General features: G+C 49.1%; 1 long non-coding RNA gene across 1 annotated transcript in view; it reads left to right on the top strand.

The window, feature by feature from the left end:
• Positions 1 to 27357, top strand: part of LOC147016432 (uncharacterized) — a 71471-nt gene that overhangs the window by 8865 nt on the left and 35249 nt on the right. The window contains exon 2 of the long non-coding RNA XR_015049048.1: positions 26967 to 27054. This is a non-coding gene — a long non-coding RNA (uncharacterized LOC147016432). The remainder of the gene's footprint in view (positions 1 to 26966; positions 27055 to 27357) is intronic.

The following is a 27357-nucleotide window of genomic DNA, read 5'->3' as shown; positions in this document are numbered from 1 at the left end:
ACGAGCAAGACGAGATTGAAGGGAGCCTTCCTTGACGTGGCTTAGACCATTCTTGATGTGTGAACAGCATGTTTGGCTAGACCATTACTGGCAGGTTTGTAGGGAGCAGATGTGTAGTGCTTAAATCCATTCATTTTACAAAACTTCTGAAACTCTGAACTCGTAAATGACGATCCATTATCTGATACAATGGAGTTCGGGATACCATGTTGCACGAACATGGTACGTAGAGTTTCAGTTGTACAGTGCAGGATGAGAACGGCACCATGAGAGCTTCAATCCATTTGGAGTGGGCATCAACTACGATAAGGAAAAGCTCCCTTGAAATGGACCAGCATGGTCGATGTGTAGTTGACCATGGTTTTGATGGCCACGACCACATGGCCAATGGAAACTGTGGCGGTGTCTTGGCATGGGCTTGACAAGTGTAACAATGGCGTGCACTGGACTCGATGTCACTGTCCCAACCAGGCCACCAAACATGGGCTCGGGCAATAACCTTCATGGTGACTATGCCTGGATGAGCATTGCGGAGTTTAGGCAGAATTATCACTCGGCTACCCATTAGGCAGTCTGCATCAATAGAGAACCAATCCTTCTGGATGAGGTACGGTTTCGCCCCTTCCGGTAGTGATGCCCAATCACCTGACATAACACAGCATTTAATTTGTGACAAATCTGGATTGCTATTGGTTGCACAAGCAATCTGCTTGGCGGTTACGGGTGCGTCATCCTGAATGATGTTAGCCATGAGATGAATGATATCACCAGATTGTGGAGGTACTGGGATGGTTATGGGAAGTGGGCAAGCAACTGAACACATCAGCACAGTTTATTTCCTTACCAGGGCGGTAAACCAATGAATAGTCATAACCGGCAAGGGTCAATGCCCAACATACATGACCTGATGATGTGGGCGGAATAGCTCTGGTTTCTCCCAGGAGACAAACCAAGGGTTTGTGATCAGTTTCAATGGTAATGTCTTCCAAAGACATATTGGTGCATCTATAAGGTGCCCCAGACACACGCCAACACCTCTCGTTCTACTTGAGCATAGCAACATTCAGTATCAGATAGGGTTTGTGATGCATACGCAACAGGCTGGAGAGTACCGGTTCCATTTGTTTGCAACAATGCACACCCAATGCCGTATGAAGAGCTATCACAACTGAGAATAAGTTCCTTGGATGGGTCGCAATGGACAAGTAATGGCAAGGAGGACAGCATGGCTTTGGCGGCCTTGAACGCTCTTGTTTGGACAGCTTCCCATTTCCAGACAACGCCTTTCCTTGGGAGAAGATGCAGAGGCTCGACGGTTGTGCTTCGTTGAGGCAGGAAATGACCAAAGTAGGTCAACATACCCAGGAATGAACGAAGTTATGAAATGTTTTGTGGCATTGGTGCATTCGCAATTGCTTCAACTTTGCTGGGAAAGGGCAAAATGCTTTGACAGGAGATTTGATGACCCAGGTATTCAACTTCACATGCCAAAAAGGTGCACTTCTCATGCCTTAGGCATAACCCAGCTTGTGACAGCCGATTGAGAACTTTGTTTGGGTTCTCGAGGTGTTCATGTTGTGACTTGCCAGTCACTAGTATGTCGTCTTGCAATACGACTGTCTTTGGTACAGTTTTCAATAATGTCTCCATCTTGCGTTGGAAGATTGATGCAGAAGAGCGTATGCTAAATGGGCATCTGTTGTACATGTCGAGTCCTCGATGAGTGTTGATGCATATGTAGGGCTTGGAATCGTCAACAAATTCCATTTGAGCATAAGCATTGGTCAAGTCAAGCTTAGTGAATGTCTGGCCACCCATGAGAGTGGTGAGCATATCCTCTGCTTTGGGCAAAGGGTAGCCATCCAGCTTTGAATAGCAGTTGATCGTCGTTTTGTCATCCCCACAAATGCGCACTGTTCCATCTGCTTTGAGCATTGGAACGATAGGTGCTGCCCAGATGGAGTACTCAACTCGTGAGATGATGCCCTCACTCTGCAGGCAGTCAAGCTCACATTCGATCGTTGATCGCATCATGTAGGGCACAGGTCTAGCCTTATGGAACAATGGCTGAGCATCTGCAGAAACATGAATCCCCACTTTGGGCCCGGCAAAGGTGCCAACACCATCGTTGAACAGACCAGGGTACTTGTTGAGCATAGTATCATATCAAGCATCAGAGTTGGAGACTGTTTACATCACTCCAATTAAGTCTGATTATTCGTAACCAATCTCACCCTAAGAGGGTTGGTCCTTCTCCACGCACTATCAGTTGTGGTAGGACATGAGTGCTGTTTCCATATCCGACAGTTACGTTAGCTGAGCCATCTACAGGAACCACCTCCTTGGTGTATGTTCTCAAGTCAGAAGATACACGCCGGAGTGCAGGAGCTTTTCTCGGAGGGTAGATGGAGGTGAAGTTGCTCTCGCTCATAATTGATCTGGAAGTACCGGTATCAATTTCCATCCTCACTGGGATCTTATCGATTGTTACATCAACTTTTATTGGAGCATCGGAGCTCTTTGTTCCAACAGAGAAAACCTCACGAAGTTCCGCACTTGACTCTCGGCTGCAGGCTGTGCTCTGTGACCCGTCATCCGCTGCATCAGGGTTCACCCCAATGTGATAAGCAGGAGACAAGTTCTTTGACTTGGATCGAGAACAACGACACTTCAAGTGTCCCTACTTACCACAGTTGTCACAGGTATAATTCCTGAAACGACATTGAAAAACTTGATGATAACCACCACAACGCCAACAAGTTACCCCAACCTTCTTGGTCGATTCAGAAATGTCAGGTGGAGGTGAATCTGGTGGCTTGCTGAAATACCTTTGCTTGTAGCGTAAGGTTACCTTGTTGATCAATGGGTCCTGCTGGATAATTTTTGACTTGTTAGAGATCACACGCAGGCTCTCGGCACTTTGCATACACACAATGGCTATTTCCATGACTTTAGCCAAATTTGGGTCAGATTCAATCAGGAGTTTCCACAGAATTGAGTCATCATTGAAGCCTATTATAAAGAAATCACGCAACGTCTCTTTGAGTTTATCTGTAAACTCAAAATGTTCGGCGAATCGGTGTAAATCGGCCACGAACTCGGATGCTGATTGACCATCTTGACGATTTGGGGTTTGGCAGGGTATCAGAAGGTTTGGCTGGGGCAAGAAGATCTTTGATGAGGCTGTACGTCGGGGCGCCACATACGGTCAGTAATACTGTTGCGGGGCCGGGTATCGGCCGCGAGCACAACCGCGAGACGGAGCCGCAAGGCGGCTCGACCGATCACCTGGAATTCAGATCGTACTTCTCCAGAAAACTCCGGAGAATACGGGTCCTTTGCTTTGGACCGTGAAGCGTCAATATTTCCACCACGTGGTACAGGGTTATTCGCCAAATCTCAAAATATCTAGAGACCACGTGGTGATCTACCGAGTCTTCACACCCTCGACGGAACTCATAGGAAAACGAGCCGCTTCGCGCGCTCGTGCCGTGTGCGATTCCGAGCGGTTTAATCGCAAAGAACCGTCGGTCCAGATATCCCCTTACGGCGGTACAACGGCCTTGCTAATTTTCCCCAGCACGCAACACGCTCAGTCAATGAAAGAAGGAACACGAACGAACTGAAACATTAAACAATCGGGGTTTATTTATAATGCAATAGGTGGGGAATGAGGGAAGCACGTTGGGGCAGAGCTAAACCGAATAATAGGAAGGCAAATAATGTACAGCAAAGCACTTGTACAATTACTACTGAGAGGACGGGCCCACCGACACACACACACACACACACACACACACACACACACACACACACACACACACACACACACACACACACACGAAGTAGTGGCTGACGCCTTTATTTCAGCCTTCAGCTTAGAGGATAGTGGAGCTGCAGACCAGGGTCTATTTTGGACCTGTCCGCCTCGTGCAGTCTTCAAGCGAGACGAGCGAACCAGGACGAGACCAGTCCAGCGTCGTCGAGCTGCGACCCGTGCCCGAGATGTCCAGCGAGCGTTGGGATCCGATGAGCGCAGACGCTGGCGACAGGATCAGCCCAATCTCTCTATGACGATGAAAACGATGACTACGACAGGAGAGCGCCCTGTCTGATTGACTGACTCCACTTTTATGCGCTCCGTGCACGGCTCGACCCCTCCCCCCCTTGGCGCGCTGCCCAGCGCATCGGTGGCTGGGAGCTCGTCATTTCCCCGAGTAAGCGTGCGGAGGACGCTGGGAGCTGAGGGTTTTTGCTGTTGATCGGTGGGTGGGGCTCGACCTTTCCCCTTGTAAGCGCGTGGAGAACGCGGGGAGCTGAGGGTTTTTGCTGTTGATCGGAGGGTGGGGCTCGACCTTTCCCCTTGTAAGCGCGTGGAGGACGCTGGGAGCTGAGGGTTTTTGCTGTTGATCGGTGGGTGGGGCTCGACCTTTCCCTTAGTAAGCGTGCTTAGGACGCCAGGAGCTGAGGGTTTTTGCTGTTGATTGGAGGGTGGGGCTCGACCTTTCCCCTTGTAAGCGCGTGGAGAACGCGGGGAGCTGAGGGTTTTCTCCTCTGCAGCATTTCCGCAATGGTCATTTTGTTGCTGTCGTTGCGGAAGATGAGGTTTTCCTTCTAAAACTCCTAACTATTAAAATAAATCACAGCGCATTTCCATTGATTCACCCACGAGACAAGGGAAGGAAGCTATCAATAAAACACATACTTACAGATATAACTAATCTATAGGGCCTGAATGTTGTGTGCGATAGGTTTCCAAATTCATAACAATACAGCCCGCGGCCTTTCGGCGTCCTCATCGGTGTCCATTTTGTTTGCCATGAAGTACTGCTTCAGACGATCGGAATAGTCTTCCCAATCATCCCCCACTGCGTATTCTTGCAAAATGCCGATGCACGAAGACATCCTCGCCACTGTAATGTACTCGATAGACAGGGACGAAGGCTCTGAAGTTGGAACAACAGGTTTAATTCGGGGACGGGCACAACACAGCACAGCATCGGAACATGGGCGGGTCACATGACTTTGCTTAACTATACCCTGGTGCACCCATGTATGCATACATTAGCATAAACTACTGATACATCTTAAGGAGTACTTGCTATGTGCCAGGTTTCAATTTTTACCTTGGCATGGTTTCAGAGATACAGAGGTCCAAAGTTTTTTCCGTTTTTCCAACATGGCTGCCACACCACGTGACCTATGACGTCATAATTATGATAAACATTCTTCATGAGAAGTCACACCAATGGTGAATATTTCGTCTCAATGCGACAAGCGGTTGCGGAGAAAAACACAAATTCTGTTTGGACAAACAAACAAACAAACAGACAAACAAACAAACGCACAACCAAACAAACAAGCCCACAAAGAAACAAACAAACCCACAAACAAACAAACAAACCCACAAACAAACTCACAAACAAACAAACAAGCCCACAAAGAAACAAACAAACCCACAAACAAACAAACAAACAAACCCACAAACAAACTCACAAACAAACAAGCCCACAAACAAACTCACAAACAAACTAACAAACAAACCCACAAACAAACACACAAGCATCGGTCCGTGAATTGTGGTAAGGATAATGACGTTGAGAAATGTATGAAACCTCCCACCCACCTTCGAATGCATAAAACAAAAACAAACACAACAACCTCGACGATGAAAACAACTGTGCTGTGAAAGGTCCGTTTTTCTGTGTTTTCTCATCATTGATATTTAATGACAGATGAACAACATGTTGGTGAAGTGAAACATGATGTCTTTGATTAAACCCATCAGTGGAGCGATTGGCAGCCGGGAGGAATGCCTGGCTTGTGATATTGGAAACATCGATGTTGTGCAACTGGACTTTCAAGATGCTTTGAAAGTCTTGCAAGTTGATGTGGGAGCCCCTCTGTGGGTGGCCCCCTGCAGCTGCGGGCTCAGAGGGTGCCCATCGGAGGGTCTGGCGGGGGAGCAGGTGTATCAAACCTTCGGGGAGGAAGGTGGTACCTCCAGTCCAGTACCTGCACAACAGGAGAGACGAGGGCACGAGACAACGACCTCTGGTTAAACAGCGCACCCTGTCTTATAAAGACCCAAGTTGCACTCGGTGTAGTAATTCAACTCGGTTGTCCTGTTGGACCTCACCACTGAACCCCTCCCTGGCTCACCGTCCATGGAACCCGGGGGTCCAGAGTCCACCTACCGTGTTTGTCTATAGTTTACTAACGTCCTTGTAATTCAAGTGAAAGGACAATGCTCCTGACTAACGTCTTTGTCCTGCATGTGATTTATGTACGAGGTCTTCAATGAGTCTTCGATCAAAAACACGGCCTTGAAGAACAAATATCGATACAGTACGTACGCAACTGGGAAGGGTGAGTGAAGAAAGTGAGACGTTAATAAAGGAGGATAAGGAGTGGGAAGAGTGTGGAGGAGGGTCGGGCGTGAAAGGGAGGGGGAGGGGGAGGGAGAGAAGGCTTGGCAGAAACGAGTAAAGAGAGGGGAGGGGCATTGTGAGGGAAGAGGGTGGAAAGGGATGGGTCAAGATCACACCTTTTTCACTGACGACCAACTACTGAAAATCGTAAACACAATGACACACACACACACACACACACACACACACACACAATATATACACATGTATACACACACACACGTACACACAGACATATACACATAATATACACACACACATATGCACACACACACACATATATATATATATACACACACACACACGTACATACACATAATATACACAGAGACATATACACATAATATACACACATACACATGTACACACACATATACACATAATATACACACACACACACCCACATATATATATATATATATATATATATATATATATATATATATATATATATATATATATATATATATATATATATATATATATATATATATATATATATATATATATATATATATATATATATATATATATATATTGTTGCGGTCTTCGCGCCCGCCGGCGTGCGAACGGCCACGTAACTCGAATCGCGGCACGTCGCCCACCGGACGGACAATCCAGTCGTGACCCTCTCGGACTAACGCCGGGAACCAGTCACGGGTGGACCTTTCGGTCTCACCGCGATCGAGCCAATCAGCCCCCGCGTGGGATAGGGTTGCTCGCCAAATTCGAACTACCTAAGTACCCACGCGGAGGGTAGACCGGGCGATCGCACCTCGCCGCAGGTCGACTTCGGACACGGGCCACTTAACCGACCCGTTCCGTACTATCAGAATAACCGAGCGGTGTTATCGTCGACCTCGACGGTTCGATTAATTATCGGGCGTATTCAGCCCACTACCAACCCTTTACGTGAAGCAAGATGGGGATTCAATGGAGGAAAAGACGAAGCGAAGCGGGAGAACAGTTCAACAATAAAGCACATTTATTCTCGGCACACGGGAAGCACACAAATACAATTCCACCAAATGCACACAAAAAAGAAAACACAACTTCCATTTACATAAAAAGCAAACATAAAAGTGAAAACACAGTGCAGAGCTAATACCGACTACCGAGCACACGGCAACACTTATACAATTCTACTTCACAGACGGCGCCGACAACACATACCCAAAACCAAGGAAAAGAAATACCCTCAAGAATGAGGTAGGCCTGGGGCCGAGACCTGGTCGGGCCTACCCGTCTGGTGATGAGACGCGGAGCGGCGATGGCCCCGCAACCCGCGGGCCTCGTGGACAGTGCCTGGCAGGGGGTGGGAACGGGGCCCCCTTGGTCGCACTATCTCAGCGCGGGGGGAAACAGGAGGGGGTTGCTGATGCTCGGGGTATAGAGGATCTTTATTATGTGCGCGACGAGCGTCTCCACCTCGGCCAGGTCGCGCTGCCGGCCTCCCAGGGGTGCAGCTCCCTGCACGACGCGAGCACCCCCTCGTCCGCCCTCGCCGCCTCTCCACAGCTCGTCCCCTCCGTTCCGACTTCAACGCACACGACGAGCAGCTCCACCGCCCGCGAAGTCTTGACTCTCTGTTCCGACTCCTTCGCCTCGTTCCGACCTTTACTACTCCTTTGACTGACGAACACCGTCCTTTTATCCCCCCCCCGTAACTTCGCCTTTGACCCCCTCCCTTTGACCTTTCAACTCGCTCCCCATTGGCCCGAGAAAAAGTGGGCGTGAAGGCTTTTTGATCCACAAATTTGCATATATCGATCACCCTGGGGGCGGGGCCAATTCGCCCCTCGCTCACCGATTGGACGGCAAAAAGTGGGCGTGTGTCGTTTTGGATCCGTTTTTGAAGCAGAAAATCCGTGATTTTGTACACGCTGTTCAACGTGCGCCCTACACGAGTCCAGCATCGGTGCCCATGAGTGGCGCGAGATGACGGTGATGCGATGGTGGCGAGTTGTGACGGTAAAGGTCATGGCGGTTGTGGTGAAGCGGCGTTGTGGTTGGTGGTTGTTGTTGTGGTTGTGATGGTGGCGATTGGTCCAAAATAAAGATAGTAAAAGAAAAACGGCTATCCTGAAGAGTCGCAGCACGTATAAATGACATGTATTCCCACTAGACAACGGGTTTGGGCCTAACTACACATGCACTTACCGAGATACCTCACCTAAGGGACCTGAATGGTGGTTTGCGAATCTGGTAACCACAACACTACCCCCTTCCCTTTTTACAGACTCGTCCCGAGTCGTCAAATTTTCGTGTGCCATCATGTGTAGTTTTCCCCTAGTACATTTTACCTACGGATCCCTGAGTGCGACATTCATGGTATTCGTGTCCCCAAAATAAATAACCTGAGGGCTGCGTAACTACCTAAACAAACTCACTCACACGGACGACTTAAATAAAATTGCCGGCGCTAGGACAAACATGCCGGGGGCGCACTCATATTTACAGTACATCTTACCCTTAACTTACAAATTTTACACTAAACCATGGCCCAGGATCATCGAACTCTGCAAAAAGAAAGCAGTTAGCAGGGAGCCAGGCTGCCCACATGCAGTCTCTGGCTCAAACAATGCAGGTGACAGGGAACGTGGCTGGCTGCTCACACGCAGTCCAAGGCCTTCCCTTTTGAACTGAACTCAGTGAACCACAACGGTGCATGGGCCGCACAAACGTAGTCTCCGTGCCAGCTCAAGTGGCACACGCAATGAGCACAACGAATGGATGCATGAACACAAACACGGTGCACGGGCCGCCACTGCAGGCCCGTGTTGTAGCTGCCAACAGAGCAGTTCTTGCAGCTTGCAAACTGTTGCCTTGCGGATCCTGGCGCACATGGAAATGAACAGGGGGGGGGGGGGAAAGCAAAAATTGAACGGGGCTGGTGAACGTGGGCAGTGGGCATGGCATGGCAAAGGTGGCAGGCAAACACAGCCCGCAGAATAAGGCCGCTGCAGGCAAACACAGCCCGCAGAACCAGGCCGGCACAGGCCTCGAAGAAAAACAGCCAGCAGATGAACTGGCCGGCACAGGCCTTGCAGCACAGCAGCTGCAGATGAAGTTGGCCGGCACAGGCCTTGAAGAAAAAAAACACGGCCAGCCGATGAAGTTGGCCAGCTCTTGCCGTTCAGTGGAGGTTGGTGGAGGGAGTGTGGTGGTGCTGGCCACTTGGAAGGCGGGCTCGGACCTACCTACCTATCTCCCTCCCAACCTATCGCCTTTGCCTGTCACTGTACATACCCACTCCCTTAATTTGTCAAACCCCAATTTAGCCCCAACTTATTTTTTTGTTGTTTTTATTTTTATTTTTACTCCCCCACTATAAATCGTCCCCTAACCCCCTTTATCGTCCTTGTTCGGCTAACCTATCCTGTCACCTAGCCTACTCCCAACCCCTACGTTCCCTTCCCGGAGGGGAACAAGGGAGAGCTAACGTCCTGTGCCGAGGCCCAACGAAGCCTCAGAATGGCCTCCCCAGAGTTCGGCGATCTTAACACCAAGTGGGTCCAGCGGCCCACAACGACAGCGAGGGGATGGATGGTGCGGAGGGGTACATCTCCTAATCTACCCTAACCATTAACTCTTAAACTACCCCGGGGCTTTCAACAAGCGCCTCTCGCTTAAACTATTGGTTCTATAAACCCAGATTCCCGTCGCCTGTGTTGGTGTCCTTACAATTTCGGGCCTCGCCCCCCAATTTTCTCTCCGTGCCCTCACACGGTCTCCTGGCTGGGACACGTGGCTCCCTCCGGCAGGCACGACCCTCTGCCGAATCTCCCGCTATGGCACCCCCGGGCACTACACTGCCTCCGAGCCTACCAGCTCCCTAACACCGGGGAGTGCCCCCCATGGCACCTCCCCTGAAACGCACACGTGGCAGGCTGGCTTCCCAGGCCCCTTTCCGAGGGTCACCCATGCCCACAACACTGCCCACGCGGCTAATGGCGCCCCGGGCCCCCGCACCAAGCAGGCGCACCCGTGCCCACTACTCTATCCCGGCCCCCCATGGGCCCATGGCCTACCGCGGCCGACTAGCCTGGTGGCCGGGGTACCCACTCAGCGATACTCACCTTTCGCAGCCACGCTCCCAAGCCCGTCAACAGGGCTCCTGCACCCCTCCAAATGGGTCTCGAGCCTACTTTCCCACCAACAACAAAACGACCTCCATTTTTCAATTTGACTAACCCAGCTAACTCACTTTACTCTGACCCCGGGGTCCCTTGGGCGGGAGTCACTCCTCCCCCCAATCACTCATCGCACCATGCATTCCCCATTCACTCCACACACACAGACCCGCTGGCCTCACTCACCTCACCATGTACTCACCTCACAACTCACCAACTCTTCAACACACACACCACTGAACTCTACCATCCTTCTAACTACATCCCCTAACTAACTCGTGCTCCCACGTCGTCCCTTAAACTATAGCACGTTCCATTTAACACTACGTAGCTAAACTACGTCAACTCTACACATCCAAAGTCTGTCTCTGTCTCCAAAATAAATCATTTTATTTCACAACCTAAAGCTCACTAAATCCCTCTACCTAATCCATTCCACGGACTCCATGAGGACTTACCCCTGCCCCATGGAGTCGGTCTAGCTAAGCTAACCCTTCCCCCTAACTAGTTTCCATCCTGTGCCCCGGGTAAGGGGGTCTTTCACCCCTTGCCCAGGAATCCTTTGCACCCGAAAGTGAGGCTTGGCTTTCTTTTTTTTTTTTTTTTTCCCATGCGCAGCACCTGCGCGGCAACTCGCGCTCTTTGCACCTTGCAACTGCCCGTGACGTCATGCAGCTGCACGTGTTCCTCGTCCCTCCTTGGACGGGACCATCCGGCAGAGATACCCCTCCTGCCGGATTCCAACCCCACGTGCAGCCATGGCGTCACCGTGCGCATAAAAAAAACAAGCCCCACGTCTCGAGGGGTTCCCCACGCGAACACATGTGCTTTGCCCGTTGGAGCTTAACACACACGATCGCGCGGAGAACCCGTCCGGTCCAAATCCATTTACCTGCCTAAACTTTGTCCGTCCGCGGGATCGGCAAATCCACCGCTGGCGTTTCCGGACCAGGACTTCACTCTCGCAAGCGAGCACGTGGTGGTCTCGTGCGTTGCACAGCACGAACCTCGTGCTCGCGGCTGGGTGAACCCGGCACGGTCCTCGAAACAACCACAGCCGCTACTCGGCTCTCTCTCCTCTGTCGCCGTCGTCGCCGCCATTCGACACACGCACTCCCGCGTGTTACGACGCACACAGTCCACACCATTAAACTCACACCGGGAGACGCGGCTGCGTGCTCCCGCATGCCAACCGACATCTCCCTCTCATACCGCTCTCTCACACACACGGTCTCCCCGGCACACAGCGACCTTGCACACGGCCGTTCACTCACGCGTGCCTCACTACTCACACAAACCATACTACTCACACGTGGTGCTCCATTCACTCGCGCGGGGGCACTCACCCGCGGTGCCTCACCCACGCACGCGAGGGCACTCAACCGCTGTGCCTCATCCACACACCGTGCCTCACTCATACACGCGGGGGCACTCACCCGCGGTACCTCACTCATACACACGGCGACACTCACACACGCGGTCTCTTCCACACAACGTCCCTCACTCATACACGCGGGGGCACTCACCCGCGGTTCCTCACTCATACTGGCCGTTTCATCCACACACGCGGGGGCACTAACCCGCGGTGCCTCACTCGCACTCCGTGCCTCATCCACACACGGTGTGCTGGGAAGCACGTACTCCGGCAACATCGCCACCACACCACTCACACGTGGTGCCTCATTCATACTGGCCGTTTCATCCACACACACGGCCTCTCTCACACACGGTGCCTCATCCACACACGGCGTGCTGGGAAGCACGTACTCTGGCACCATCGCCACCACACCACTCACACACGGGGTCGCTTCCACACACGGGGACGCACTCACACCTTGCACCACACACACAGGGACAACCACACTGGGGATTTGTGTCCCCACAAGGGTCTCCGGGGCCTCCATACCCCCCAAGCTCTCCGTGCACCTGTCCACAGCACTCGTCCCCTCAACCTCGCAAAGCACGACCGAACTCACCTGGTCGTGACTCGCCTCAAGGGGGCATACTCCCTCCCCTCGTTCCTGGAGGAGGTCATCCAGCTGCTCACACCGGGTCCCCACACGCTCCGCGAGCTCAACCTCACTGTCCTCCACTACCTCTGTGTGTGTGTGTGCGTCACTTACCTTGTCCAATTCACCCTCCATCTCCCGTGTCTCTATACATTTTATTCTTTCTGTCGTCTCCTCGTGTCTATTGGTCTCTGCTTCTTTCTGGCGTCTTTCTCTTATCTTTAAGTAGGTCCACCTTGCTTTCTCCTTAAGTCGCTCCCGTCCTTCCCTGTTTTTCACTCCTTGCTCTTTCACGATCTCCGCGTACCTCATCCTTGCTTTCCGTATTAATTGTTCTTTTCTCTCCCTCCCAATTACTTTCACCTCGTCTCTTGTCTCCCGAATTACTTTTTCCTTACCCGCCTCCACCGCGGGCCTGTCAGCCGTTGCACCCCCTTCCAGCTCGTTTGCTCCCACACGTGGAGTCGCCATTCCGAGTTCCCTGCTAACGGCCTTCATGCCCGCCTGCAGGCATCGGCCCATGTTCTGCGTCTCACCCCGCAGCTTTTTCGTTTCTTCCCTCATTTGCTGTGTACTCGCATCAATCTTTTCGTTCATGCTTTTTATTTCTGCATTCATTTGTGCCAGCATGGTGAATAGCTGGGCCATGTCGGATGCACTCAAGTGAGCCGTTTCGGCAGGGGTTGGGGAAGGGTCTTGGTGGAGAGGGGGGGAGGTGTCATACACCGCGGCCGCTGCCGCACCCACCTCGGGCCCTGGGTTCAGTTGGGCGAGTCCGTGTTGCTGCACAATCAACATTTCCTGCTCGGGGATTCCATCCTGGACCATGGATTCTACATTACTACACATATACATTTCTAATACCCCCGGCTCCCGCTCGCCTTGAGACGCCATCTTGCTTCTCGTGAAGGGTTAATTTAACTCGCTCGTAATTTGGAGGGAATCGGGGGTCGCTTCTCTCACCCCTGGACCGATTCCCGTGAATTTCGCTGGAGACAGGAGAGCCTGTTGTCCCGCTCTCCAATACCAGTGCCGCGAGGAGGGCGATGAATTTGTATCCCACTCCTGACACCAGTGTTGCGGTCTTCGCGCCCGCCGGCGTGCGAACGGCCACGTAACTCGAATCGCGGCACGTCGCCCACCGGACGGACAATCCAGTCGTGACCCTCTCGGACTAACGCCGGGAACCAGTCACGGGTGGACCTTTCGGTCTCACCGCGATCGAGCCAATCAGCCCCCGCGTGGGATAGGGTTGCTCGCCAAATTCGAACTACCTAAGTACCCACGCGGAGGGTAGACCGGGCGATCGCACCTCGCCGCAGGTCGACTTCGGACACGGGCCACTTAAGCGACCCGTTCCGTACTATCAGAATAACCGAGCGGTGTTATCGTCGACCTCGACGGTTCGATTAATTATCGGGCGTATTCAGCCCACTACCAACCCTTTACGTGAAGCAAGATGGGGGTTCAATGGAGGAAAAGACGAAGCGAAGCGGGAGAACAGTTCAACAATAAAGCACATTTATTCTCGGCACACGGGAAGCACACAAATACAATTCCACCAAATGCACACAAAAAGAAAACACAATTCCATTTACATAAAAAGCAAACATAAAAGTGAAAACACAGTGCAGAGCTAATACCGACTACCGAGCACACGGCAACACTTATACAATTCTACTTCACAGACGGCGCCGACAACACATACCCAAAACCAAGGAAAAGAAATACCCTCAAGAATGAGGTAGGCCTGGGGCCGAGACCTGGTCGGGCCTACCCGTCTGGTGATGAGACGCGGAGCGGCGATGGCCCCGCAACCCGCGGGCCTCGTGGACAGTGCCTGGCAGGGGGTGGGAACGGGGCCCCCTTGGTCGCACTATCTCAGCGCGGGGGAAAGAGGAGGGGGTTGCTGATGCTCGGGGTATAGAGGATCTTTATTATGCGCGCGACGAGCGTCTCCACCTCGGCCAGGTCGCGCTGCCGGCCTCCCAGGGGTGCAGCTCCCTGCACGACGCGAGCACCCCTCGTCCGCCCTCGCCGCCTCTCCACAGCTCGTCCCCTCCGTTCCGACTTCAACGCACACGACGAGCAGCTCCACCGCCCGCGAAGTCTTGACTCTCTGTTCCGACTCCTTCGCCTCGTTCCGACCTTTACTACTCCTTTGACTGACGAACACCGTCCTTTTATCCCCCCCGTAACTTCGCCTTTGACCCCCTCCCTTTGACCTTTCAACTCGCTCCCCATTGGCCCGAGAAAAAGTGGGCGTGAAGGCTTTTTGATCCACAAATTTGCATATATCGATCACCCTGGGGGCGGGGCCAATTCGCCCCTCGCTCACCGATTGGACGGCAAAAAGTGGGCGTGTGTCGTTTTGGATCCGTTTTTGAAGCAGAAAATCCGTGATTTTGTACACGCTGTTCAACGTGCGCCCTACACGAGTCCAGCATCGGTGCCCATGAGTGGCGCGAGATGACGGTGATGCGATGGTGGCGAGTTGTGACGGTAAAGGTCATGGCGGTTGTGGTGAAGCGGCGTTGTGGTTGGTGGTTGTTGTTGTGGTTGTGATGGTGGCGATTGGTCCAAAATAAAGATAGTAAAAGAAAAACGGCTATCCTGAAGAGTCGCAGCACGTATAAATGACATGTATTCCCACTAGACAACGGGTTTGGGCCTAACTACACATGCACTTACCGAGATACCTCACCTAAGGGACCTGAATGGTGGTTTGCGAATCTGGTAACCACAACACTATATATATACACACACACACACACACACACACACACACACACACACACACACATATATATATTCACACACACACACATATATATATATATATATTCACACACACACACACACACACACACACACACATATACACCCATACACACACACACACACATATATATATATATATATATATATATATATATATATATATATATATATATATATATATATATATATATATATATATTCACACACACACACACACACATATACACCCATACACATGCACACATATACACCCATACACACACACACACATACATATATTCACACACACACACACACACACATATACACCCATACATATACACACATATACACACAGATTGCTGGAATTATAGATAGATGAAGGGTGTGGACAGGATAGGTGTGGTGCAGTTTTTCATCAGAGTGGACAGTGTGAGGTCCACGGACACCAGCTTGAAGGTAAAGAAGATACGAGTTAGGAGAGTTTTAAGGTAAGGGTCTTTCAGTCGGAGAGTGGTTAATGAATGGAAAGGTAGTCCCAGCAGGGGGGTGTATAGGTTTAAATGAGATCTCGATCGGTGCATGGATGTTTAGAAGATCGAGGGGAATGGGCAAATCGGTTTGGTTTGTGTGGTTGCTCGGTGGCCTGTTTGTGCATGTGTGATGACCGCTTTGTGCAGTGCAGGCATCATGGGCCGACCGACCTCCTCACACGCTGAAGTAGTGTGTGTGTGTGTGTGTGTGTGTGTGTGTGTGTGTGTGTGTGTGTGTGTGTGTGTGTGTGTGTGTGTGTGTGTGTGTGTGACCGCTGCTTCTCGACAACCACTGGTTCGATCTAATTGAAACTTGCCAGGTATATTGCTGGGACCTGTGAATGTGCCTTTTCAAGCTTTGATATTAATCGGACAAGTGCTTCCCAAGTTATGGCCATTTATTTACCAACCAATGACAGGACATGGTGCTGCGTAGGCGTGGCCTGTGTCGTTTTTTTCTGGCACGCGATTTGAAATGTACTTTTTTTTCTTTTGGTTTTTATCTTGCCAAAACGAAGTTTTGCAAGATATGTTAGTCAGCTTGTGTGTTTTTTTTTTTGTTGTTTTTTTTGTTTTTTTTGTCTGAAATCACGTATAAAAAATTCTGCAGAGCACAGTTATCATTGGAAATTTTTGTAACTTCACATATCAGAGGCCTATAGAGGTCCCTTTCAGTGCATAAAATTTTGAAGGTCAAGGTCAAAGGTCAAGGTCACTGTCGCAAATCAGGGGAGTCGACGAAACCCTTATTTTTTGAGTAATTTTGATCTGATCGTCTTCACACTTCATGGGAATATAGTTCATGGTCTGGCGCTCAGCTGATTAATTTTTGGTGGCGATTGGCCTTGACCTTCATATGTTTTTTACTTACGAAATCTAAAGATTTCGTAAGTATATTGATGACTTCCGTTTCTGTTTGTTTGTTTGTTTGTAGGCACGATAACTCGAGAACGGAAGAAGCTACCAATGTCAAATTACACCACGTGATTCAGGAGGCTAATGCCTAGTGCTGATTAGATTTTGGTCAAAATCGGTCAAAGGTCAAGGTCACGGTGAGGTCAAATATTCGATTTTTGATGGTTTGGTACAGATAACTCGAGAACGGAAGAAGCTATCAATGTCAAATTACACCACGTGATTCAGGAGGCTAATGCCTAGTGCTGATTAGATTTTGGTCAAAATCGGTCAAAGGTCAAGGTCACAGTGAGGTCAAACATAATTCCGTAAATTCATGTGGAGAAATGGAGTATTTTTGCTTCGCTCGACGTTACGAGTTCGTTTTAATTTCGATTTTAATTTTGTCTTCGGTTTTTGCGATCGCTTAGGACGCTTAAAACTCGGTTATCGAAAATCTGGTAAAAATCGGATGTTTTGGAGGCGTTTTAAGATTGTATAAAAAATATTTCACACGCCACGCTACGGGTCGTCACATGATGCAGTGTGCTCGAGCAGACGCGTCGTTGAGTTACGTTAAGGTATAATTGCGTGGAGAAATGGAGATTTTTGCTTCGGTCGACGTTACGATTTTTGATGGTTTGATACAGAATCATCGTATAAACTTCTGGTTTGCGTCGCTACCTTCTTGAGAGACAGCTTTTATTAGACAAGGTCAGAGGTCAAGTTGACAATTTCGTAAGTACCAGTCTATGACTGCTTGTTTCTTTGTTTGTTACTTACGAAATCTAAAGATTTCTATAGATTTCGTAAGTATATTGATGAGTTCCGTTTCTGTCTGTTTGTTTGTTTGTTTGTTTGTTTGTTTGTCGGCACGATAACTCGAGAATGGAAGAAGCTACCAATGTCAAATTACACCACGTGATTCAGGAGGGTGATGGCTAGTGCTGATTAGATTTTGGTCAAAATCGGTCAAAGGTCAAGGTCACAGTGAGGTCAAACATCCAAAACATTCGATTTTTGATGGTTTGGTCCAGAATCATCTTAGAAACTTCTGGTTTGCGTCGCTACCTTCTCTCGAGACGGCTTTTATTCAACAAGGTCAGTGGTCAAGTTGACGATTTCCTAAGTACCAGTCTATGACTGCTTGTTACTTACGAAATCTCAAGATTTCGTAAGTATATTGATGACTTCCGTTTCTGTTTGTTTGTTTGTTTGTTTGTTTGTAGGCGCGATAACTCGAGAACGGAAGAAGCGACCAATGTCAAATTACACCACGTGATTCTGGAGGATGGTGGCTAGTGCTGATTAGATTTTGGTCAAAATCGGTCAAAGGTCAAGGTCACGGTGAGGTCAAACATAATTCCGTAAATTCACGTGGAGAAATGGAGATTTTTGCTTCGCTCGACGTTACGAGTTCGTTTTAACTTCGATTTTAATTTTGTCTTCGGTTTTTGCGATCGCTTAGGACGCTTAACACTCAGTTGTCGAAATTCTGGTAAAAATCGGATGTTTTAGAGAAGTTTTAAGATTGTATAAAAAATATTTCACTCGACGCGTCACGGGTCGTCCCATGATGCAGTGCGCTCGAGCAGACGCGTTGTTGAGTTACGTTAAGGTATAATATAATTGCGTGGAGAAATGGAGATTTTTGCTTCGGTCGACGTTACGACTTTTGATGGTTTGATACAGAATCATCGTAGAAACTTCTGGTTTGCTTCGCTACCTTCTCTTGAGACAGCTTTTATTAGACAAGGTCAGAGGTCAAGTTGACGATTTCGTAAGTACCAGTCTATGACTGTTTGTTTGTTTGTTTGTTTGTAGGCATGATAACTCGAGAACGGAAGAAGCTACCAATGTCAAATTACACCATGTGATTCAGGAGGGTGATGGCTAGTGCTGATTAGATTTTGGTCAAAATCTGTCAAAGGTCAAGGTCACAGTGGGGTCAAAAATTCAATTTTTGATGGTTTGGTACAGAATCATGATAGAAACTTCTGGTTTGCATCGCTACCTTCTCCAGAGACAGCTTTTATTCAACAAAGTCAGAGGTCAAGTTGACGATTTCGTAAGTACCAGTCTATGACTGCTTGTTTGTTTGTTTGTTTGTTTGTAGGCATGATAACTCAAGAATGGAAGAAGCTACCAATGTCAAATTACACCACTTGATTCAGGAGGGTGATGGCTAGCGCTGATGAGATTTTGGTCAAAATCGGTCAAAGGTCAAGGTCACAGTGAGGTCAAGTACTCGATTTTTGATGGTTTGGTACAGATAACTCGAGAACGGAAGAAGCTACCAATGTCAAATTACACCACGTGATTCAGGAGGGTGATGGCTCGTGCTGATTAGATTTTGGTCAAAATCGGTCAAAGGTCAAGGTCACAGTGAGGTCAAACATCCAAAAAATGATAACTCGAGAACGGAAGAAGCTACCAATGTCAAATTACACCACGTGATTCAGGAGGGTGATGGCTAGTGCTGATTAGATTTTGGTCAAAATCGGTCAAAGGTCAAGGTCACAGTGAGGTCAAACATCCAAAACATTCGATTTTTGATGGTTTGGTACGGAATCATGGTAGAAACTTCTGGTTTGCGTTGCTACCTTCTCCAGAGACAGCTTTTATTAAACAAGGTCAGAGGTCAAGTTGACGATTTCGTAAGTACCAGTCTATGACTGCTTGTTTTGTTTGTTTGTTTGCTTTTTTTTCACGTATGGCCACGGCTTCTCTTCTGTTTGTGCATTTCCTTGCAATGACATTGCGAAAAGGCAAAATATGTTGGCGCTAATTGAATAATTGGCCATTAAAACTAAATTGCAAATAATCGTAACTGCGATATGCGAACTTCCGGACAGTGAGGACTTAACTTCGGGAGAGTGACGACTTACTGTATTCTTTCTCGATTTTTTTTCTCGATTTCTCGACTTACTGTATTCTTTCTTTCTCGATTTCTGTACTTTCTCGATTTCTTTACTTTCTCGATTTCTGTACTTTCTCGATTTTCTCGATAAGTTATAGAGAGATAAACACAATGCCCCAATCCAGTCATCGTTTACGAGAGCGAAGGAAAAAAGCTGCACGTCGTGCACGCGCAATGGAATCTGACGAAGCACGAGCTGCTAGCTTGATACGTGACGCTACGCGCGTGACAAGGCGTCGTGCAGCTGAAGCGGATGAAGAACGAGCTGCTCGCTTGGCAGACAACACTGGACGCGAGGCAAGGCGTCATGCAGAAGAAACGTATGAAGAACGAGCTGCTCGCTTGGCAGACAACACTGTATCCGAGGCAAGGCATTGTTCTGCTGAAACGGATGAAGAACGAGCTGCTCGCTTGGCAGACAACACTGGACGTGAGGCAAGGCGTCGTGCAGAAGAAACGGATAAAGAATGAGCTGCTCACTTGGCAGACAACACTGGACGCGAGGCAAGGCGTGGTGCTGCTGAAATGGATGAAGAACGAGCTGCTCGCTTGGTAGACAACACTGAACGTGAGGCAAGGCGTCGTGCAGATGAAACGGATGAAGACCGAGCTGCTCGCTTGGCAGACAACACTGGACGCGAGGCAAGGCGTCGTGCAGAAGAAACGGATGAAGACCAAGCTGCTCGCTTGGCAGACAACACTGAACGCGAGGCAAGGCGTTGTGCAGAAGAAACCCCTCACCAGCGAGAAGACCGGCAAGTAAGGGATGCCCTGCACCATCAGGATGTACACTGTGCGAGACGAGATCAGGCTCACCGTGAGAATCGCAAGCTTGCCCGATACGATGATACCGATTTCTTCCGAGAGGAACTTCATGTTGAGTGCAGGCACGCGTTGAGCAGGACCTCATCCATCTATAATTCCAGCAGTGTGTGTGTGTGTGTGTGTGTGTGTGTGTGTGTGTGTGTGTGTGTGTGTGTGTGTGTGTGTGTGTGACTGTTGTTTCTCGCCAACCACTGGTCCGATCTAATTGAAACTTGCCAGCTATATTGCTGGAGACCTGAGAATGTGCCTTTTCAAGGTTTGATATTAATCGGACAAGTGCTTCCCAAGTTATGGCCATTTATTTTCCAAACCAATGACAAGACACGTTGCTTCGGCCATTTATTTACCAAACCAATGACAAGACACGTTGCTGCCTAGGCGTGGCCGATGGGGAAAGGGCGCCATTTATTTACCGTGGCGTAGGAGTGGCAATGGTCAATGGCAGCGAATGTCATGGCAAGCAAAGACAGGGAGGTAAACTTGATTTTAATTTGGATTTTAATTAACTCTGTGTGTGTGCAAATATCACAACAGTTGATATTTCAATCCAAGCGATAATTCGTGGAATGCATGTGAACATTCTGTACGGGCACGCACCACTTCCGGATAGTGATGACTTACTGTATTCTAATAATTTCTCGATTTTTATGTGCATTTATAGATGAACACAATGCCCCAATCCAGTCGTCGTTTATGAGAGCGAAGGAACGGCCTGTGTGTTTGTTTGAAAGTTTTTTTTTTCGGGGGGGGGGGCGTTGCACGTACAGCCATGCGAGAGTGAAGGAACGGCCTGTGTGGTTGTTTCTGGCACGCGATTTGAAAGTTTTTTGTTTTTTTTGCACATACAGCCACACACGTACGGGCACGCACGTTCGGGCACGTACTAGTTATCTTAACTCCATCAAATCTCCTCGTAACCATCTCCTTTCTAGTGGGTAAAGCCCTGTCTCCTTCAAACGTTATTCCAAGCTGAGTCTAGCTAGGCCTTCAATCAATCTCACAGCCCAACGCTGAACCCTCGCTCTGGTTGTTGTCATTCCTGAGATGTGGTGACCAAAACTGAACACAATATTCTAGATGTGGCCTCATTAAATTTCTCTACAATGTTAACACCAACTCTTTTGATTTATAATTGATCCCTCTACAAATACAACTTAAAACCCTATTTTCTTTACCTATACCTACCTGGTATTGCACTGTCGCTGCCTGCTTACCTCCCGTATCTACTACCACCCCCAGATCCTTCTCCTGTGTGACACGCTCTAACATTGCTCCTTTCATCATGTAATCTCTATTTTTATTGTTCTTTCCCATCCCCAACACCTTACACTTGTTCAGGTTGAATTCCATCTGCCAATCTTTTTCCCAATCCATGTAAGGATCAATACCTTCCTCAATCTGATCGCCAACCCCTCTGCTGTCCACCTGAGCTCCCAGATGTGTCATCTACAAGTTTGGAAAGGCTACTCCTCACCCCACAATCGAAATTGTTGATGTAAATAATCTGTATCTTCTATAATAATAAGTGTGTGTGTGTGTGTGTGTGTGTGTGTGTGTGTGTGTGTGTGTGTGTCAGTGTATCTCCTCCATAACTCCAAAACCATGAAACCAAGCAGCCTGAAACTTTGCATGCACACTAAGGCAACTCCAAGGAAGTACAGAGTGAAAATTTGGTGTTTGGGTTAATTAAAACACCCCTTTTGAAGATAATTAACGGACTTATTTAATTATATCCTTCATCAAGGCAGTATCATTGGTCGGCCCACTCTATGGGGTGTTACTTCACTTTTTTTTTTTTTCAATTTTCTTACCCTGTTCAACAATGCCTCGACTTGGAAAGGGCCACAGTGGTTTATTAACGATAAAGCGTTCAAATGTTTTTTTTCACTTTCCTCACTCGTATTGAATGCCTGTTCGTCACAGCGACAAATCGTTGTGTACATCACTTTTGTAAGTACTATAGTTTACAAATTAGGAGCTTGGGGTGATTTCATGCATTATACGATACTGTTGCGGGCCGGGAGTCGGGTGAGAAGACCACTAGGGGGGGAAGCTATCTCGGCTCCCACCAGACTCCCTGGAATTGTAGGCCGTTACACACGGATAATTCCGTGACGTGGTGGGTCGCTTAACCGACCGTGGACGCCAATAACTCAACCGCGTGACCTAGGGTCCTCCCGTCTATGGGTTAATCAGGTTACCTAATTAATCACGTGATTTAATTACCGGGGAACATGCCCTCGGTATGCCTTGTCCGAACCGGAGAACTTTACCGGATTGGATGCAGCCGAGCGACACTGCCAACGACGTACTGGCTAAAAGGAACGGATCATTGGGAATAAAGTCCCGGCTAAACAAGTATTCGGACCATGCAGTATGAATGGAAGAAAAGACAAAAACAAGCAGGGAACATTCCTAATAATAATTTATTAACAATGGGCGAGGAATGGTATGTGGCACGATCAGAATTTATTGGGGTGTGTTGTGCAGAGATACGGAGGAGAGGTGTGGTGCAGCAAATAAACAAGCAACTTACAAAAGCGGACACAGAGCAGACTTAACGCGAAAATAAGAACAATAATAATAATAACAATAACGTTCTTCTGCAGTCTTACTTCAGCAGATAGGCGCCAGCACACACACGCACACACACAGGAACAGAAAACCCGATGAAGAGGGAGTATTGAACCAAGAAGGGAAAGGAGTTGAGGCTATGATCTCGGTACCTTTGTTTTTGATCGCACGAACGCGCCACCAATATGTTTCGGGGGGGGGGGGGGGAATGCTCCATAGTGCGGCACCCGACAGCTGGTGCGTCATCTCTGGCTTCAGCAGAGCATGTGGAGACTGTGTTCCTGAAGGAGGGACTTGAGTGGAGAAGGGGCATAGTCCAGGGTGCGGGAACGGAGTGGTAGGCAGGACCAGGTTGGTGGGTGGGGTCGATTTAATGTGGGCGGAAGCGAGGAGGCGGAGTCCAAGCAGCAGGAGGCGGGTCGTGACGATGTCGACGAGGGTGAGGCCAGAGATCGAAAGAAGAAAGAGAAAGGTGGAGGGACCGCTCCGACCTTTATAGGACTTGCAGCGGGGGGGGGGGCACCCCGAAGGGAAACGTCATCACCTGAATTGGGTGCTCCGATTGGCCCCGACCCCTCATGTGGCCCACTAACTTTGGCCGGAAACCGCCTCACTTCATTTCCGGCAAGGCCATCTCAGACAACGGCAATACTCCGCTCCGACCCCACGACATGACACGAATCGCCCACACCGAGGACGACCGGCAGATGGAGCAGTTGGGCCATCTCCTACCGAACACCGGGATTGAAAGGTCGTCACCCTGGATAACTCCGGAGTCGACGGGGCACTTAAAGGACCGTGGTCGCCAATATTTCGACGGCGTGAGGTGGGGTCCACTTGTCTATTCCAATTTACCTAAGTACTCACGCCGTCTTGCTACCTGGGAAGCCACACCTACGGCGACTCTGTCCGAACCGACTCGCATGTACCGACTCGGGTCCGGCGTAACTGAGTGAGAATTACCAGAACCGCGCGGACCAAATGAACACTAACAGCACAAACGGCCTCACTATTTCTCAAGCCCGCACCGTGCTGGGTCAATGGTAGAAACGACAGGCAACGAGCTGGTACATTTAACAAGGGTTTATTTTACAATAATTGGGAAGGGAGACACAGAGCAGACTTAATCACGAATATAATATGCAATGTACAGTGAGTGAAAAGCACAACAATTCTACTTAACAGACTGGCGCCACACACACACACACACACACACACACACACACACACACACACACACACACACACACACACACACACACACACACACACACACACACACACACACACAATAAATGGGGCCGGTTGGCCTTTATTCGGCCCTTCAGCCCGAGGAAGGATAGGCGAACTGGAGGGTCAGAATCTGGCCGGGTACCTGTCCGCCTCGTGCGGTTTCTTCGAGACGAGCGAACCAGAATGGGACCAGCCGTGTCGAGCGAACCAGCAAGCACAGGACCACGGAACCACCGAAAAGAACCCCTGAACCAGACACTCCACCAACGAAGTGAGGACCCCCGGAAAAGACCGCAGACCAAGACCACAGATGACGATGACTCCTACCAATGACGCACACCAAGAGCAATGGCGACCCCCTCCTTCTCCGACAATTCCAACCCAACTCCAGCGAACACTAAGGAGAGCCCGGCGATTCTTATCCTTCCCCCGGGCGGGGTGGGGTCATCTGTCCTCTGAGGTAATCTTTGCCCTGATTGGACAGGGTTTCGTGGGGTGATGTGCTGGCCATCCGTGATTGGACAGGGGGGAACCCCCTCCTTTCCTGGGTGGAGTCGGTGTTCTGAGGTGAGGAAACTTCCGCCCACGTCCGTGGTCGAACGCATGTGGGCAAAGGCGTCAATGGTGCGATGAAGTGAAAGCGGGGCAGGTGAAGCATTTGTTCGCCCGCAGAGTGGGTGGAGGAGTGAAGCGAGGGTTTTGTTGGCGTTGTGCAGCTTCAAGATGTAAAAAACCTGACTATAAAAGAAACCCACAGCGCACACATGAAATTCCCATTAGACATAAGGGACGGTACCTAACTATAAACACATACTTATCGAAATAACTGAACTGCAGGGACTCTGGCTGTTGTGTGCAAATGGCTGCCAGATTCGTAACAGTATTATGTACACAGTTTGCGTCCCGACCCGGAGGTCAGTATACTTGAAGCACAAAGAGGTACGTAGATAGCACACATGGACGTGGTATAAATGGGTAGTTTTGGATTTGTAAAAGGACTTTTCACAGGTGTGTGTGCGTGCGTGCGCGCGCGCGCGTGCGCGTCTGCATGCTTGGTTACATGTGTGCGGTTCGTGGGATTTGTGGACACGCAGACCAAACTCGCACCCAGACCCATGGTGCGTGGCTCCATGGTGCGTGTCTCTGTGCTGTGTGGCGCCATGGTGGAGGTTTCAACTTTCAACCTCAGCAGCACCGCCCTTTGTCCTTTGTCCTCGCAGCTGTTTCTAAAGTAATTGGATATTTTATATGAACCGAGTGTGCTTTATAAAGGTTATATGGTTTCTCTTTGCAAGTTTCAATGCTAAATATATTTGATAACACCCAATTTCCGAGCTGTTTGCCGTATTAACGTGTTTTTTTAAATTACCAAACCAATTTTTTTCCACCCATCACATGAGATTGGCAGTTGTTTATAAATGTTATTGTTTATATACATCTCCCTGAAACGTCTTTAATGCAACATTGTTTTTATAATTTGTTTATTGAAATCCCCCCAACAGAAGGGTGAAAGCTACGCAAGGTTTCAGGGTTGTATACAGTACATACTGTAGTCGGTAATCACACTGACTCCAATCTGCCGATTCCTGAAGAATTGCCAATATCAGCCAAGCACTAATGCTGTGTGTGTGTGTGTGTGTGTGTGTGTGTGTGTGTGTGTGTGTGTGTGTGTGTGTGTGTGTGTGTGTGTGTGTGTGTGTGTGTGTGTGTGTGTGTGTGTGTGTTCATAAAGCATACCACTTTCTTTTTACTCACTCTTCCACCCCAACCCTCTCTCTCTTTGTCCCATCCTTACTCCTCTCCTCCTAATGCAGTTCAGTACCCTCCTCCCACCTCTCTCTCTTTCTCTGTTTCCGGGCGTGTCCGGACAGTGTTTATCTCCGCACATATCTTTATGGTACTTTTCGCCGCATGTTTCTTGATGGTGGTTACCTTCAGACGTATCTGGATGGTGGTTATGTCTCGACTGGTTATCTCCAGATAGTCGTTATCTCAATATGTGTTCAGATGGTGGTTATGTCTGGACGGACCCTCCCTTCACATTGCCTTCCCTTCCCCTCCCCTAATGATGCCTTCCCTTCCCCTCCCCTCACACTTCCTTTCCCTCCCCTCACCCTGCCTTCCCTTCCCCACACCTCCTTACTCCCCCACCCCTCCTCGACCTCCCTCCATCCTTGCTCCCCCTTCCTCGTCTCTCTCCCCTCCCCACTCTCTTTCTCTCTCCCCTCTCCCATCTTCGTATTCCCATCAGCGAAGCGACGGATGGTATTTGCTAATATATAATAATACGCTTGTCCGTCCATCCAACTGGTGTAATGCTACTTTCCACCCATTGGTTGGATAGCTGGCCTGACTCCACACACAATTGTAATCTAAAAAATAGGGGCAATACCCCTGGGTGCTTACCTTGTAAAATAATGTTGCTGAGGAGGAAGTCAACGTGGGACGGAATTAGCAAAATGCACCAATTAACCAATATTATAGCAAATACTTTTGGGGAGGGGGGAACCCTCTCCAACCCCCCTCCCCCCCCAGACCCTGATTTTTATTTTACTTTATTTTTTAATTTTTTAAGTGTCATGAACAAGCTTTGCTGCATCACAGGTGATGAAGGTTGTGGTGAAGTTTCATCGAAATTGTGTATGTTGTTTCAGAGAAGAAGCTGCAAGCGTTTGTGGACGGAAGGACGGACGGACGGATGGACGACCCACAATCCCATAAGCTCCCTGAACTGCGTTCCAGGTGAGCTAAAAATTATACAGCCGCCATATTGGTGACATGCGAAGCCAGTGACATCCTCGGAGCTGTCATATTCATCATCTCCATGCCCTCCCTATAAGTTTTCCCTTCAGTGTAAAACGACTAAAGCGATTGTTAAAAGGATAATCAGATATCGAAAGGTTGGAGCCGATTGGCATCATGGGCCTTATGAAGGCCACTGTAGTTATATGCCTCAGACTTCAGGCCTCTGATGTCCACCTATGGGCCAGATGCCAGTGTAATTGGAATCGATCCGAGCTATATAACCACAATGTATTATGTATG

This window comes from Eptatretus burgeri, chromosome 11 (genome assembly GCF_056783735.1).
Source record: "Eptatretus burgeri isolate ZD-2024b chromosome 11, Ebu_testis_v1, whole genome shotgun sequence".
Classification (NCBI taxonomy): Eukaryota; Metazoa; Chordata; class Myxini; order Myxiniformes; family Myxinidae; genus Eptatretus; species Eptatretus burgeri.
The sequence above is the reverse complement of the archived record's forward strand: the minus strand, read 5'-3'. Positions and strand labels throughout refer to the sequence as shown.